The following is a 14,679-nucleotide window of genomic DNA, read 5'->3' on the forward strand; positions in this document are numbered from 1 at the left end:
ATGTGTTAATTATTAAATTTTTTAGTAAAATTTTCGATACATTGTACTAGTGTATACACAAATATTTTAACATAAATTGATGACCATGATTACCTGACTAATATTAAGTGAAATATATATAATATAGAATATAATACCATCATACAAATAAAATAAGATGATATTTTATAAGTTGTAATTTTATTCGGAAATTCGCAAATGACCGTGTGTGCGTCAGTGCAGGATGTCCGCAGTCCCGCGCCAATGCTGCTAACGTTAATTATAAAAATATTAGCCTTGTATTATTACTGTCCCACTGCTGGGCTTGGGTCTCCTTTATTACTAAGTGGGAGTATGCCTTAGTCCACCACGCTTGTCTAGTGCGACTTTACTTACATGGCACCCATAAAATTTTTACATGGAGATATCTTAATGATTCTACTCCCACGCAATGTAAATTTACATTTATAGCATTAGCCATTTTTAATTACTTTTTATTAAATTGTCATATAACGGTGAAGGAAAAAATCATGAGGAATTCTCTATAGGAATTTTCGAGGGTGTGTGAAGTCTACCAATCCGCAGTGGGCCAGCGTGGTGGACTAAGGCCTAATCCCTCTCAGTAGTAGAGAATGCCCGTGCCCAGCAGTGGGAAAGTATACAATACAGGGCTGATATTAATTGTCCTATTGTTGGACGCGATATCCTTTACAATGGAGAGGGGGTGATCTCCTATCTTCTAGATGAATGTAGGTACGTGTCACATATTAGTAAATTCTTATTTAAAACTTTCAGATGTGTAAATAAAACCTCTAGAAGATAACTACAATAGGAATCGGTTTCTTTAGCACGTGCCAAATTCGGTGCGAATGAACTCCTTTTATACTAACCAAACAAGTGTTGAATTAGTACGCGCGAGTTAACACAGATGTTAGAATACTTAAGGATTGACTCATTTTTAGCAATTTTAACACGTAGTCATATCAAGGCTAAACGCTAACGTAGCTCTGGATAGCAACTGTATTCGAGATATAAGTTAACGATCGCAAAATCCCATTGATACGATTTCATTGTCAATTAGATTTATTTAAATGAAACATTTCGGTATAATAGTAATACGACTTACCGATCGTTAACTAATAGCGCCAAAATCGTCCCAGGTACTCGAACTTGTCGACACGAGTAACACCATCGCAACTGTTCAAACACTTTTCTTTAACGTGACATAAGTAAATGAAAATAGACGACATAGTAACCATTTTCATTTCATAGACAATAGTTGTTAATTCTTAATCGTTTTACTAAAAAGGTATCATAATTTTCAAGTTAACGATGACTGATATACAAAATTTTTAAGTGGTCCAATAGGCTAGTGTGAAAGAGAAATCACTTTTATTCCCGTATTGAAATCTATGTATGCTGATCAGTGGCGAGGGGACTATAAAACCCGCCGGCTTCCCTTACGTAATTCAGGTAGAATCTATCGCTAGAACAATTGCCAGATCGCATTCATGCACGTAAGTTCTTATATGTTGTCTCAGATTTCCTTTCGGAAAATTTCACTCTTCACCACTAATGCTGGTTGAACTAAATCTTACTTGTGTGCTTGGAAGCGTTAGCTTCGAATATTCAGAAAATTCTTTACTATTGGGTAACTACATAATTTCCGAGTGCTAATGGCTTCTGTTTATCCCGACATAGAATTTTAATTTTGTAGACTCTAAAAACTAGTGGTAACTAGTTCATTTTATTTCTTTTTTCCTGCCAGCCCGAGCTGGCTTCTTTGTTTACATTATGGTCTTTCGTTTATTTTATGTCCAATATAAAATTTCTTTAGTTTTATAAGCGACTTTATTTAAGTTATAATTAAATATTCTTATGTCCTTTGACTTATCATAAGTGCAACTATGTTCGCCTACGCAATAAAGAAAACATTTATATCTACTTTATACTGTTATATAAAGCTAAGAGTTTGTTTGAACGCGTTAATCTAAGGAACTACGATTAGCGCGTTTTTCGTACGTGTGTTCGAATTGAAAAAATCTTTTAGAGTTGGATAGCCCTTTACCGAGAAAGGCTATATGGTATATAGCATCACGCTATACTCAACGGGAAAAGATCAATAATGAAAAATGTTACAAAGAGGAAGAACATTTATTTCTGTTTGCGTGCGCTGCGTAGACGGTTAAAGTTACGCAACAATCATGTATGACGGAAATGTTCCTCTATAAAAGTTCTAAAAAATATATCATAAAACAAAGTCTCCCTCCGCACCCGTCTGCTTTGTGAAGGCGCTAAATTCAAAAACTACGCAATGATTTGTGATGAAATTTGATAATATGTGTGTAGTTTGAGCCCTAGGAAGGACGTGGGACACTTTATATTCTGGGAAAGTATATAACGAGCCTTTTATTCCGGAAAACTCTTTCATGCGGTCGAAGCCGCGAGCTAAAGCTCGTATTGTATATAGTTGGAGAACATTTCCTACGTAATAACATATGGTGTCCATAACTGGCACTCAAAGGAGGAAAACTACAAGGACACAGTAATACGCGGTTATATCTTAAGTAAAAGTAAATTATAGTTTCTTATAAAATTATTTTTAGAATTGTTGCTTCATTTCCAATTTACTCAAATTCTTAAAAATAGTCGAGCTATTGACATATTTATTTGTAGAAAAAAGATTATCTGGACTACAGGGGTCTCCCTGTCTCACAGAAAAGTAAATAAAAAGATAACTAGCAATTGAAGATTTCCGGAGACATAAACAACCCTTTCCTCCCCCAAATTCTTGTAATTAGGGGCATTAGTAATCAGCAACAACACATGATTTGCTTATTTATCGTTACTATAAGGAAAAAAGAATAAAAATAACATTGATTTGCATTGCTGAAAGCAATTGAGTACACATATGCCTCGCATTTTTACGATATCCTACCGTGTAGACGTATTTCTATACGGTAATAAGTTTGTTAACTCGCTTGCGTCAGCAGGCATGGCTCTGCCGTGGCCCGCACGTGTAAACCTTGTATATATGGCGGCTATGTGACATTTAAACAACAGTGGATTAGTATCGCGGCAGTGTATACGTTGTTATGGCTGTTCAAGTCGAATCGCAGGCTGCGGAGGTTCGGGAGTGATGACAGAATGTATCACCGGATAGTATTCGTCTGGGGTAATTCTAGATGAAGATTTTAAGAAAAGGTAATAACTGAAATTGGTCCTTAAGGTGAGTGGCGTAGGCTGTATCCAAGGGTGCTAGGGTCAGTCTCCGGTGACAGGAGGTTGTTATCCATGGTTACTTTGTTCATATTACAATGATGACTGGGAATATCTCGGCCCTCTGAAAAAGATCGGCGATGAAGGAATGGCGTTGCTATTTGTTTGCCTCCTTCGATCAATATTATAGTATTTTATCTGATTTACCATTTTTAACCAATGTGAAGTTCTTGTCGAGATCTTCTGTCTATGCTATAAACTTCAGTAGTTAATCAACAATACAAAAATGGTAACGTAGTTTATAAAAGCGCTTTTGCTGGCAGTTTCGGCCACGTGACAGTTTTTCTCAGAATGAAAGCCCAATTATCCTGTTTTCCCAGATAAAAGAAACCGTATATTAAACATATATTCACAAAGGATTTGGCTTACGCGTGTATACCAAATTGAATCTAAATAGCGGGTTTTGGTGTACACTTTAACAATGGTATTATCAACTTATATTGGTCAGTACCAAGCATGAAGTTTAGAATTTGTGCCCGATATGACGTTACACCCTTATTATATGGGATGGAATGATTGTTAAATATTTATGGGCTGGTTGTATCACTACCTACCCTTTCAAGGAAAAGATTTGACGTGTGTTTTATTTTATTAACTTTTGCTTGCGGTTCCGCGCGTGTTAATGTCGGTGTCCTACATAAAGGTTCGTTTCTACGATAATAAGTAGACTGAAACTCAGTAACAGTATGGCATGGCACTAGAGTAATTTTTTTCATAATCCGAGTATTTCCAGAATTTAGCGCGTTCAAATAAAAAACAATACATCATATTTTCAGCTTTATATTGTTTAACATGATAGATATTGTATCATTAGTAGGATAATGGAGTTTCAAGTGCCCCATGCACAATATAGAAACTTCCGAATATTTAAGATAAAATCTGACTAAGAATGCTAATCTGTCCTGCTTTAAAATTTATATTTGTACCTATCTACGGTTAAAATTCCTATAACGAATACTATAACGTAGCCTTTACGCCCTTGCTACAAAAACTACAATCCTTACAGTAACAATTATGATGCTTGGCAATAAATATAGATATTGTAATAAAGATCACTGAGAGGCTCTCACACACACGCTGCACGCCTCTCATGATTGGAAGGTTCTAGATGTCTACTAATCGAGTCACCTTTCGTAGTCTTATGCAGGTCATTGGGCCAGCAGTTTCCATCTTATAAGATAAGCTTGCGTTCAAATATGTCAAAAAATCCACTTTGTGATTACCGATGGCTAGATTACCAGCTCTATCAGAACGTGACGTTGTGATGTTTGCATTCTCCAAAGCGCCGTATCTCGCGTTTGTTGGAATTGAGAGCATGGGAGATAAGATATTACGTATAGAGAAATACATATTGTAAATTTAAGACGAAGAAATGGCGGGTCTTTCATCACTGATTAAGACGTGCCTATGATTTTGACTGCCTCGGTGGCGAAGTTGTAATTGTACAACTACCGCGCTGAGTTCCTGGGTTCGAATCCCAGGTCGGGCCAAAATAATTGTGACTGGGTTTTTCCACCTTAAAATTACTCAGTCGAAGCTCGGAGTCAGGAAGTCGGAGGTGTGATACCCCCATGCCTCGGAAAGCACGTAAAGCCGTTGGCCCTGCACCTGATCTCTCCCCGGTCATGTCACACCGGATAAATATATATTATATTATTCTATAATATTATTTTTGACAACATATACTTACAATTGTTTTTTTCCATATTATAGTTTATTGTGTGTTTTTATAAAGCCTAATGCGTTAAAAAAGTTAACTAAAATATCATTAAAGGTTAAATTATATTTTCTTGTTTATTTGAGTTCCGTAAGTAAACGGTAAAAACTTGTCGCGTCATCGTAAGAGGACTTTATACTTAATGACATACATTTATAGGGGCTGCAGACAAGATCTCCTTCTAGAATCGTTAACTCGAACAGAAAACAAAAATTGTATGGGAATGACATATCTAGCAATAAATCTATAGAAAGGCGTCTTGGATCTTAGTTATAGCCCCTGTGCACCTGCAATTCGCCGACTTTATATATGTCTTATATTAGAGGGCACGATCCAATGAACTATATAATGCAACACAAAATAATTGTTACTAAGTTTTACCATCTTAACAAATTACTCCGTTACAGCTCGGAGTCAGGAAGTTGGCAGTGTGATACCCCCGAACCTTCGGAAGCTAGTAAAGTCGTTGGTCCTGCGCCTGATCTCTCTACAGTCATGTCGGATTTTCGACTCATCGGGCTATGAGAGTGAAGGAACAGAGAATGCACCTGTGTATTCCGCATACGCTTGTGCACTGCAATATCTCCTGCGTACTTGGCTGATTTCCGTGGACGTAGGCCGCCGCGGCTGAAATTCGGTTAGGAAGGAATCAGATCAAAATCAATGAGGCCACAAATTCCGACCCAAACTAACACAATTAATCATAACATTTTACTTCACCTGTATTGGAAATAAATTCAGAATTTTAGGATGCGCATCGTAACTACACGACCCATAAAATAATCAACAATAAATACTATATAATTGCTACCAAAGAATCAGTTCAATATAATTTTATCCACAAATAAATCAACTTAGCGTAGGTACATGCGGGAAAACAATATTAACATTATCCTTGTAATTAAATATTGCTCAAAAAATATGGATTACATAGTATTATGGAATTTCCTCCTTTTATCTCTGTTATTGGGGATATGGATATTTTATTTTCATTTGTAATTTATTTTATTACAATAATTTATTAGTCGGTCGGTTTTATATCGGATTATCACTTTACAGTTCCGGCGACTTATAAACATTCTAAGAATAATATCTGCTGCATTTTTCTAAGCGATTTATCGATCTGTTGTAAGACCTAAGCTATCTTGCACTTCATAACTTCGGTACAAGACATATCTAAGTATACGGGTATTTTAAGTACTTAATTTTATACGGAACTTCGTAGGAATATCATATTCAATGGCATGTGCCTTGACGAAGCCCGTGCGATGTAATTCAACATGAATTATATATCTTGTACAAAAACTAAACATAAATAATTAATGTGATAACATAATTATCGCAAACAACATAATTCTCAGCATTATACGCAATTTTTTATTTGATGTTCGATAAGTAATTGTCACGTTTTTTAACATATTCATAGTTATATTCACACCTGTGTTTCTGATAGGTAGACAGAAGTGACTATGAAGCTATCTTATTTTTGTATGTATATTGTATTTATTGTGTAAGGGCGGACTTAATGCTGAAGGCGTTCTCTACTATTCAATCCTTGACGGCACAAAGACAAAACATAGTAAGTACTTATCTGATTTAAAACGTAGTATCGACATGACAAGGCTAGACAGTGGCACGCGTTATGACACTAAACACTGAAAACAATTGTTTATACATAGTGAGCCCTGTACACGTAATGAAATCAATTAAATAGACAGAAACATAAAAGTCGGAATTAATATAACTTTTACCACCTATACGGGTGTAAAGAGTGCTCCAGCGGTTCAGCGCTTTCATTTGTTTCATGGTTTCTAAGTATCTGATGTTATAACTACCTAAGCGGCGTGATTGTATTATTACAAAAAGTTGCTCTGATGCCCCGGCTTCGAATCACGGGTCGGGCAGAGTATCGGTGGGTTTTCTACTCATCATCAGCCCGGAGTGTGGAATTTGTGCCCGATGCAGCATTAGGAGCGCCCTCTAACACATCATGGAAAGGGAACACAGCGAAAAGTGGGTGTTAAGGTTGCATCTCTGACTAACCATTCTTAAATAAAGGTTATCTATACATCGTATAAAAAAATGCAATTTGCGAGACAAAACACTCTTGAATTTCGAACGCATTAGGAGACAATTAAATTTACTAATATATGTATCTATGCCATTCGGTTTATCTTAATTTGTTAAGGCATCGAAGCTCAGAGAACCTGGGTAACTTATACGATTATGTACGTCACACTAGGTTTGCTGGTGGTTTCAGTCCTCACTTCTTATCTATAACAACATGTTTGCCCATTAGAGGTGAAATTTTTCTTACCATAGAATTAATAGTTCCAAAAATTGCCGCGTCCAAACGAATATACAAACATACTATTTAGCTCTTTCTTGTAGTCGTAGTATAGATAAGAATCATTTTAATATAATTTATGCATGTATATATTTTTTCCAAAATGCAAACTCAATAATGAACGCGCGAAAAATTATCAATATTTGGTTAAGATTAAAAGGATTGCTGTCATGATTACACTACATTACAACTCGTAATATTGAAATGGGAAATTCTTCTTTAAAATACCTATATTTGTGGTGTTATTTGTTTAGCATTAAGCCCGTGTACTAACATTTGAAAGTCTGTTGAATAGCAAATTTAGAACTGAAATGCCTAAAAACGTTCGTGTTCGGGCAACTATGGAACATCAACGAACCTCGGAGATACAGAGTTACAATTACATATATATATATATATATATATATATATATATATATATATATATTATTACAAAGGTGAAACTGTAAGAAAGAAACTGCAGAGAATGTGAATAAAATATAAATATTTTATACTTAGTATTAAATAAAAAAACGATATCTCAATCCTTCCAAATCATAAGTTTGTTATAAATTTTTACATAATTGTTTTTTCTTAAAACTTTCAGCTATGTGAGAGCAATAGTATAATATGTATAGTATTTATATTTTTCGCATACGGATAGAGAAAGCCCCAGATTTCGTTCCCGGGAATAGGCTGAGCGGAGCTTCTGTGCCGTTGAAAGACTTTCACGCTGGCAAAGCTTCGATGCGCCGAGCGCAAGCTAGAAATGTATAATTTTTTTCTGAATATAATTCGCTTTTATCTGACGCTACTTGAAATATAAACAAAATAGTTTTATCTTCAGTATCTCAAAACTGAACTTCAATTAGTTCTTTATAATTTTCCAAAAAATACTTCTAATAACTAAATAAAATAGCATTTAAATGACGGGCACTTAAATAAAAAAGAATTACATAATGCAATCAATGTTATTTAACAATAAACCGCGTCCTTAGTTGAGCGTATTGGTAATGGCAATATCCCTAAGATTAAAGGCATTATAAATAAGTTATTACGTAGAAATTGAAGCGTTTCATAATAACTCAATTGCGGCGGTGTTTCAAGAATTCATATCAAAATAAACATAATTATAATGTTTATAGGTGGGAAATACCCCGTGCAATTTAAGTACAAAATATAACTTAATTTGAAAAGTGTTAATAATCAATTTTAATTAAACGTTACCGCATCAGTCTTTTCAAAAAATGTCCTGGATAAAGAAATATCTATTTGTTTATTCTTCCGTAATAGTGTGCAAGCAAAAAAATCGTAGCTAGTAAAATAGCTATCTATTGTAATCTGTAAGGTGTCTCGCAGACGTTTTCTCCAATCAAACTCATCAACAGATCATCAGAAATCAATTCATTTTAATGATAAAGTAATATTAGTTCGATGTCGCTATGTGTTCATTCTTGAGTAACAAGTTGAATAGGCGTGGTACCTTAATGAGGACAAATTATGGGGAAAGATGAAGATTTATAAGGTGGGAACAGTGAGCGGAGTACATTACTGTAATTCAAATTTGGGTAATGGGACTTTTTTGAAGCTGTAATGGTGTTCGCCGTGAAAAGTGCGAAATACTGGTCTCTTCATCTAGTTATAAAACAAACGTTTAAAGATTAGAAAAAAGATTAGAAACTGTTTATTTATTATGGTATTATAAAAGAGGATTATGGCAAAATGTCATCTTTAAAATCTAGTCCGATTAGTGGATAACATAAAGAAAACGGTGATTTGAATTGGTTCCAATTAATAAACTAAAAATAATATGAACAAATATTTACAAACCGTTTGTTATATAAACAATGGAACTACATATCAATATAATATGCATATATGTTCGCAAAACTTGTTATTTCCTTAACACGGCTCATTTTGTGTTGCGATACAAATACAAAGGTCTTAGTGCACACGTCATTTGATATTATAAAAGTTATTTTTCAGAGATAATTAGATAATACTTTTAAATAATAATAAGTAAATATTTCTAATTTATCTTTCTAATAACCTAATAATTTGAGAAACGAGACATCGTGGTCTGGCTATCTTAATATGACAAAAATGCATTACTAATGCACGAAACTCAGTGTTGTAAGTACAAAACAAAGTTTAAATAAATCCTAGAGCCGCCACTGTTTAAACAAAAACAAAAATACAAAACATTTGTCAAACTAATTATAAATGCAAACAGGTGTCTGGGTCTACAGAGTAGATATAAATAAATGGCACTGTTTTATTGTTTATTTGCACAACATAAGGCAAGTGATAGCTAACAGATCATTAACGTAATATGTTTTATGTTTAAAGCAATTAATGTAATGAGTTTTCTGTTTCTCGTTGCATTTTCCCTATAATATCTCCTTTTTTAATAAATTCTTGTAATATAAACAGCGAATTTTTCGCATTGTTCACCATTGCATCAACTGCGTAACAAACGTCAATTTTATTAGTAGATAACAAATAGTATATAGATAACCGATAATAAGACGCCGGTGGTGGTGTGTGGCAGCCGAGTCGGCCGCGCCGGCCGACTGACGCGCGGAGCTTGCGGGCCGCGGGGCGTGGCCCGGCGACGGAAAGCTCGCGCGCGTACTGGCTCGACCGCCGCCACAAAGTTCTCGGGGCGGAGTCTCTATACGGCGGTATAAAAGCGCTCTCCCGCCTCCGCGCCCGCCAGTTCACTCACCGCTCGCACACACGACGCACGCGCTATCCGCTACGAGTGTACAGTGATCAAAATGGTGAAGTTCGAAGGAGACTTCAGTATAAATTCGATTCTAATGAATCATGCCGCGTCCAAGCCGCCGGCTTCGCCCTCGCCGACGCTGTCTACGGACGCGTCGCCCTCCGAGGCGGACCTCAGCGACTCCGAGCTGGACGTGACCGGCACCGAACCCGTCGACTGCACCAAACCCAAAGACGACGACAAGGACAAGAAGCACGAGAAACCCGCCTACAGCTACAACGCGCTCATCATGATGGCCATCAGGAACAGCCCGAGAAGCGGCTCACGCTCAATGGAATCTACGAGTATATCATGACCAACTTCCCGTACTACAGGGAGAACAGACAGGGCTGGCAGAACTCCATCCGCCATAACCTCAGTCTGAACAAGTGTTTTGTGAAAGTGCCGCGGCATTACGACGACCCCGGCAAGGGTAACTACTGGATGCTGGACGCGTCGGCGGAGGATGTGTTCATCGGCGGCACGACCGGCAAGCTGCGGCGGCGGTCCGCGCTCAACGGCCGCTCGCGGCTGGCGTGCTTCAAGCGGCCTCTGTTCCCCGGCGCAGCTGCCCGAGCTTTACCTGCCGGCATCCCTACTCGCAGCTAGTTGGGCTGTACTCTCAACTGCTGTACCAAAGGTACGCGCCAATGCAAATGAAGACCCCGCCCGTGGCCCCAGTGCAGTGCATCCCGCGTTCCGTGACTCTGTGTCGTACGGCAGCCTGCCGTACTCCCCGGCAATGTACGAGCGGCTGCCATCGGCGCCGTTCCTCAGCCAGACGGCGCTGCTGCAAAGCGGTCCCCTCGCGCAGACGTCGGCCATGCTGGCGCAGACGTCGCCGCTGCTACCACCGTCGCCGCCGATGCTGCACTCGCCTCCACCGTCGGGTTCGTCGAGTCCGGAGCTGCCGTCGCCTTCGCACCACGCCCTCACGCCGCACATCTACAAGCCGGTGACTGTGCTGACGCGGCAGTGACTCTCGCGATCTGATGCTGAGCCAGTAACAGTGTTCTGACGTTTTATTTATCTGTGATTTAGTTATTAGTGTGGGACCAGTGGACAGGTAATCTCCACAGTGCCACCGCCGAGCGTTAGCGAGCGCCGCGGTGCGCCGGCGCACAGCGGTGTCCATATCGACCTAGCATTCCGCTATTGTAAACACTTCCAAAGTTGTATATTTATTTAATATAGATAGGTTTAAGTTGAGAGTATTATAATAAAACTAAAGTATTGTTCGCCCTTTAAACATCTCTTTTATTTACCTCTATACTACTACGGCTTACCGGATCTTAAAGGATTTAAAATGAACTCTTAACATAAGTAAGTAGTCATGGCAATCTTCTGTTTTTGGCTATAAATTATTACAATGAATTTTTCATTTGAAATGACGTCAAACAATAGCTTACTGACACCCGCATAATGCAGGTGATAAAGTTTATTTATGTTTATCGTGTAATAACATTATTTTAGAGTGATGACTTAGTATTATCACAGATTTATACTTGCGACAAGATAACATGATATTATTATAAACAGAGAGCCGCTGCAATCGTCATAATATATATGAAGTACTTACATCACGCCTTAGATAACTTCTTAGCAAACATAAACACAGAGATAAACATTGAACATATTACCTACTCATACGGGCCGGACGGGTAAGCAGACCAACAAGTGCCACTGAAATTTAAGGTGACCTACGTGACAAAGGTCTTTTGATATTTCGTACACCATACACATACTATCATCTTCGAAAATTAGGACTCAAAGCGTGTTTTGACAAATAAAACAGATTTGAATATTGAATAATATTATTTTTAAATATTCGTTAACTCAGTCGTGCTGTACATTTTATACATTGGTTTAATTTTACTTCACGGGCTGTTGTAAACTTAAAAAAAAGGAAAAAGGATCTTTTATTGTGCTCTACTTAAAACGAAATTATATCACTGAAATTATTACATTATCACAATTGATATAGTAAATTCTCCGAACTGTAGGCCTTGATCCCAGCCAGTGTTCACGTGGATCTATACAACTCGATAAGAGGTCAGAAGAAACACGACAGGTCCGTCGGAATTCCTTACAATCAATATGAATTCACCTTAAGGTCATACAATAACGTGTGAGCATCAACATCAATTGCTTAAATACATCGCAATGCACTTAATGCATAATTTAAATTAAAAATTCAATTAATAAGTGTTTTAAAATGTCACTCAACATTAATGACGTGATAATATTTAATTTTTATGTTTAATTAAATCACTACAGGTAGGTTGCAGTTGTTAATTATAATAAACATAATTATTCGATTTCTTTGACATTTTATAAAAATGCAATTGAATAAAAACATTTCCGAGGCTGAATGGAAATAATATTATGGCTAAATGACCGCCAGTTTATTTTTAATTAAAATAGGCTCTTTTTCTTATAGGTAATATTTGTTTACTATTTTAAATTATAATTACTTAAATAAGATATTGTATTAAGCAATAGTTTAATAATTATACTACTTCATATAAAAGAAAAGAAATGGTTGGTTAGGTTTTCATGCGAAATTTGGAAAAGAAAATTTCCGAGCATTGACTTGTTTGCTTTGTACATAGGATAAACAGCCCGTGTTGTTCCCTTCACAAGATATTTGTGAGTGTCTACTGGATATTTTTTAATCTAAATCGGTTTGAGTTACCCTCTTGTGTTTGTTTTAGGAAACCGATGCCTTGACGCGCGTCCTTAAACGATAAATAAATATTTAGGCCTAAGCCAATGTTTAGCGGCAGATAGGACGAATCTAATAACAAAACAGTGTGCTGTCCGTCTACATAATCCGTTTACACTTCAGGGAATGGTAAATCTAACATCTATAAGCCAACTTGGCTTAATCTAAATATGAGTCAATGGGCAACACGTAATTATTTTAAAAATATATATTTAGATAACTATAAAACTGTAGTGTCTTTTTAAAATATTTTTGTTTTAAGTAGTTGTTTTTTAAATGGAATTTAATTTTAAGGTAATTTTTCAAATTTCATAAAATAAAGGTGTTCTTATTTTCATTATATGTTTTAGTTCGTTATCAAAGGACATTTTTATAGAGTAATACTCGAGGCCCTTAAGGTTACTGATGTCATCATTATACTGCGTCTGTGTTAAGGACCTACTGGACTTTTAAAAACTATGGAACCACACGCTACTCGCTAGCATCAGCAACGCATCTAATGTTTAACTTCGTCATTCATGATCGGGTTGGTAGAGACGAAAGAGTCGGTAAGTCAGTATACGTATCAACGCACGGAGTCTTCGCCCTGCGCGATTTCACCAATTAGTTCAAAATTTAAATCGAAATTATGATTAAACCGGAGGTATAAGTACGACTTTACATACGCTCATTTATGTATATACTACTGCCGTAGATCTGCAAGTAATACGATTACAAGAAAGGAAGAAACGGATTTACAACACAAAGCTTATTATTATGCTACATGTAATAGCTTTACGACCGTCGCATTTAATTAATATTCGCTAATCTAAGATTACTGTCTTACGATTATTATTCAAAGAATAAAATAATATTATCGACCATTAATTATATTATATTGACACATGTATTCATTATCTGCGGAGTTAGTATAAACAATTGTCATTGCATTTATTTTATATTATATTTATTTAATAAGGTACCCAACAGCATACGTATCCCTAATTGTAGAAAACATTGCATTGTAAGTAAACAGTTGGCTGATATGCATGCCAGTTACAGGCATTTTAACTTTCACAAAATACTCATAATTATAAAATTACTCGCAACGAAATAAATAATAATTTTGTTCCGCACTTTTATTTAATTCCTATTAGATATTGCTAGCATAGCGGCGATAGCCTAGTTGGTTGTGGAACGGACTGCCGAGACGAATGTCCGCGGGTTCAAATCCCAAGGGCACACACCTCTGACTTTTCTAAAATCATGTGTGTATTCTTTGTGAACTTATCGTTCGATTTAACGGTGAAGGAAAACATCGTGAGGAAACCTGCACGTCTGAGAAGTTCTCTATAGGAATTTCGAAGGTGTGTGAAGTCTACCAACCCGCACTAGGCCAGCGTGGTGGACTAAGGCCTAATCCCTCTCAGCAGTAGAGGAGGTCCGTGCTCAGCAGTGGGCAAGTATATAATACAGGGCTGATATTATTATTATTGCTAGCACAATTCCACGACTAAAATATTTAATTAGTAAAATTATTGGACTTGTATCTGCCACAAAATTCGATCGTAGATGACAAGCAGCAAAAGTGCTGTCACCTCGAGGCTCGGACATGCGTTACGCACTTCCTACAATACGTAACTTAAGTTAATATAACTTCATAAATATGAAATAAAAGAGATTTACGTTACTTCACGCATAGAAAAATAGTGTTTTTATTAAACTTAACGCGTATAGGCGATTTGAAGTTTTAATTTTACTTATGTGGTTCACTGTACTTGCTACACAATAGGTGGCTATACTCAGACGGCAGTAGGTACCTACTTTTCCTCATGGCGTGCCGCACACAGGAGAGCGATAACCGCCAATTGCTCGTTATGAGGTCTAAAAGAGGTTGGCTGACTAAT

General features: G+C 36.8%; 1 pseudogene; it reads left to right on the top strand.

The window, feature by feature from the left end:
• The first annotated feature begins 9,986 nt into the window (after positions 1-9,986).
• LOC119192354 lies at positions 9,987-11,317 on the top strand (annotated as a pseudogene).
• The last annotated feature ends 3,362 nt before the right edge of the window (positions 11,318-14,679 follow it).

This window comes from Manduca sexta, unplaced genomic scaffold, assembly GCF_014839805.1.
Source record: "Manduca sexta isolate Smith_Timp_Sample1 unplaced genomic scaffold, JHU_Msex_v1.0 HiC_scaffold_2667, whole genome shotgun sequence".
Classification (NCBI taxonomy): Eukaryota; Metazoa; Arthropoda; class Insecta; order Lepidoptera; family Sphingidae; genus Manduca; species Manduca sexta.